Raw genomic sequence first — 3,724 nt, 5'->3', positions numbered from 1 at the left:
TTAGTAGAGACGGGGTTTCACCGTGTTGACCAGGATGGTCTCGATCTCTTGACCTCGTGATCCACCCGCCTCGGCCTCCCAAAGTGCTGGGATTACAGGCTTGAGCCACCGTGCCCGGCTATAAAATTTTTTAAATCTTGGCCTTCGATTATGAAATGTTCTACATATGTAGGTAATACTTATTTAAACTTGAATTTAATTTTAGTTAAAATGTTCCTGTTACTTCTGCCTTTTTTCATCTTCCCTCTGCTTGTCCATTACTTCATGTTTTCCGGAGGAACTTACAAGTCCTTAGTAAATGAGATCTTAAACATGTTTTTAGATTTGCTGTTTACAGTGTGCATTATAAACCTGTTGAAAGGAAAATAAAACCTGTTTTATTTTTCTGATCAGTACTATGAGAATGCATGAGGTGCTGTTAAATAATCTGAATTTTTGTTGTGGGTGTATTGATCAGTTCTTCTTTCTCAATTTTTAAATTTTTATTTATTTATTTTTTGAAATAGAGTCTTGCTCTGTTGCCCAGACTGGAATGCAATGGTGTGATCTGGGCTCACTATAACCTCCACCTCCCAGTTTCAAGTGATTCTTTTGCCTCAGCCTCTTGAGTAGCTGGGACTGCAGGTGTATGCCACCACACCCAGCTAATTTTTTGTATTTTCAGTAGAGACGGGGTTTCACCTCGTTGGTCAGGCTGGTCTTGAACTCTTGGCCTCGAAGTGCTGGGATTACAAATGTGAGCCACCATGTACAGCCATTGGATTTTTTTAATATTAACATGTTAGACATAAATGCTGAAAGAGCAAAGAATAGTACAACAATCTCTAATGTACCCACCATGTAGATTCAATAATTACTATTTTGCCATGTTTTTGTATGTCCGTATCTGTGTTTATTTTGTGTGCTGAGACATCATGATGCTCTACTCCTAAAAAAAATTAACTATGTATCTTCTACCAAGAAAAGCACAGGTGGGCGGATCACCTGAGGCCAGGAGTTCGAGTCCAGCCTGGCCAACATGGTGAAGCCGGTCTCTATTAAAAATACAAAAATTAGGTGTGGTGGTACATGCCTGTAATCCCAGCTACTTGGGAAGCGGAGGGAGGAAAATCACTTTAACTCAGGAGGTGGAGGTTACAGTGAGTCGAGATCACACCACTACACTCTAGCCTGGGCAACAGAGCGAGACTCCATCTCAGAAAAAGAAGCAAAAACAGAGAAAAAAAAAGGAGCCCCCCCCCCACGACATATAACAAAATACCATTATCACATCTTAGCAGATTAAGCATATTGCCCTAATATTATAGACTATACAGCCTGTGTTCACATGTTTCCACTTGTCCCCAGAATGCCTTTTATAGTTTTTTCAATTGCAGGATGTAATCAAGATTCAAGCTTTGGATCTTGTTGCTGTGTTTTAAAAATCTAAACTTTTCTTTCTGGCCAGGTGTGGTGACTCATGCCTGTCATCTAGCACTTTGGGAGGCTGAGGCGGGTGGACCATCTGAGGTCAGGAGTTGAAGACCAGCCTGACCAACATGGCAAAACCTGTCTCTACTAAAAATACAAAAATTAGTCAGATGTCATGGCTTGCGCCTGTAATCCCAGCTATAGGGGAGGCTGAGGCAGGAGAGTTCGTTTGGACCCTTGAGGCTGAGGTTGCAGTGAGCCAAGATCACACCACTGTACTCCAGCCTGGGTGACAGAGCAAGGCTACATCTCAAAACAAACAAACAAACTTTCTTTTTTTTTTTTTTTTTTTTTTTGAGACGGAATCTCACCGTGTCGCCCAGGCTGGAATGCAGTGGTGTGAACATGACTCACGGCAGCCTCAACCTCCTGGGCTCAAGCCATCCTCCTGCCTCAGCCTCTTGAGCAGCTGGGACCATAGGCATGCATTGCACGCACCACACACCCAGCTAATTTTTTAAGTAAAATCTAAACTTTCAACCTTCCTAATTCCACTGTTTTTTCCTCCATGACATTGCCCGTAGTATTTTAAAAATGTGTACAGTATTGTCAGCCATTCAAATAAAAGATTAGAGCCATTGATGTAACCCATAACCCAGCATCTCAGGTTATAGTTAGGATATTAAGACTTAGCTATGTATAAATGTGGGTTTAAAAATATTTCATATGAAAAGCATATTTTAGAAACATTGAGTCTGATAATAATTAGAAGTTCAGAGAATGGCATTTTTAAGAGACAAAATTAGAGACCTCCTTAAAAATTTTTTTTATTTTTTGAGACAAGATCATGCCACATTGCCCAAGCTGGTCACAAACTCCTGGCCTCAAGTGATCTTCTGCTTCAGCCTCCCACATTGCTGTGATTACAAATTATGAGCCACTGTGCCTGTCAGGAAGTCTTTTAAGAGCGCATTCCAGGCCTGTAATCCCAGCACCTTGGAAGGCCGAGGCGGTTGGATCACCTGAGGTCAGGAGTTTAAGACCAGCCTGACCAACATAGCAAAGTCCTGTCTCTACTAAAAATACAAAAATTAGCTGATTGTGGTGGCATGTGCCTGTAATCTTTGCTACTTGGGAGACTTAGGCAGGAGAATACCTTGATCCTGGGAGGTGGCAGTTGCAGTGAGCTGAGATGGTGCTACTGTGTTCCAACCTGGGTGACAGAGCAAGCCTCTGTCTCCAAAAAAAAAAAAATAATAAGCACATTCTGGGAGCTACTTCAGGAAGATGTATAGATTCTAAAAAAGTTAAAAGATACATCAACTCACCCCTGATACGAGGTACATCAGCTCACACCTGGAATCCCAGCATTTAGGTAGATGGGGAGGTAGGAGGATTGCTTGAGACCAGGAGTTAGAGAGTAGCCTGAGCCATATAATGAGACCCCCATCTCTACAAAAAGTTTTTAAAAATAGTAGGGCATGGTGGCCTATGCCTATGGTCCTAGCTACTCAGGAGCCTGGAGTGGAAGATCACTTTGAGCCCAGGAATTTGAGGCTGTACTAAGATAGGACTTTGCCACTGTGTTCCAGCCTGGGCAGTGAGACCCTGTCTCTAAAAAAATAACTAAAAATGAAAAGATAGGAGGGGGTCAGACTAAGCCAAAGAAGGACATAGAGGATATCGTGTTTCGTAAGTATCACTGTCACATAAGCTCAGCAGGATCTTCTGGGCCTATGAACTTCTTTAACTTAGAAACCTGTTCCTCCAGGCTGGGTGTGGTGGCTCATGCCTGTAATCCCAACATTTTGGGAGGCCAAATGGCCAGATCACCTGAGATCAGGAGTTTGAGACCAGCCTGACCAACATGGTGAAATTGCGTATCTACTAAAAATACAAAAATTAGTTGGGCGTGGTGGTGCCCGCCTGTAATCCCAGCTACTTGGGAGGCTGAGGCAGGAGAATCGCTTAAACCCAGAAGGTGAAGGTTGCAGTGAGCCTAGATGGTGCCTTTGCACTGCAACCTGGGCAACAAGAGCAAAGCTCTGTCTCAAAAAAAAAAAGGAAAGCTCTTCCTCCAGATACCTGTAAGGATCCTTGTCCTAATTTTCTTCATGTCTTGACATGATACTTGCCTTGTCAGAGATGATCCTATCTGAAATTGAAACTATTTACTACTTCCCTAGTTTTTTTCCATAGCACTTAAAAAACTGTTTGTTTTTTTTTTTTTCTTTTGAGATGAAGTCTCAGGCCGGGAGCGGTGGCTCAAGCCTGTAATCCCAGCACTTTGGGAGGCCGAGGCGGGTGGATCACG

The 3,724-nt window shown here is 42.7% G+C and overlaps 1 protein-coding gene across 10 annotated transcripts in view; it reads left to right on the top strand.

Moving 5' to 3' along the window:
- ZNF146 (zinc finger protein 146) overlaps positions 1 to 3,724 on the top strand; it is a 66,115-nt gene that overhangs the window by 54,784 nt on the left and 7,607 nt on the right. The gene's annotated exons all lie outside the window — the stretch shown is intronic.

Source organism: Cebus imitator, unplaced genomic scaffold (assembly GCF_001604975.1).
Source record: "Cebus imitator isolate Cc_AM_T3 unplaced genomic scaffold, Cebus_imitator-1.0 Scaffold356, whole genome shotgun sequence".
Classification (NCBI taxonomy): Eukaryota; Metazoa; Chordata; class Mammalia; order Primates; family Cebidae; genus Cebus; species Cebus imitator.
This window is presented reverse-complemented; position numbering and strand designations above follow the sequence as displayed.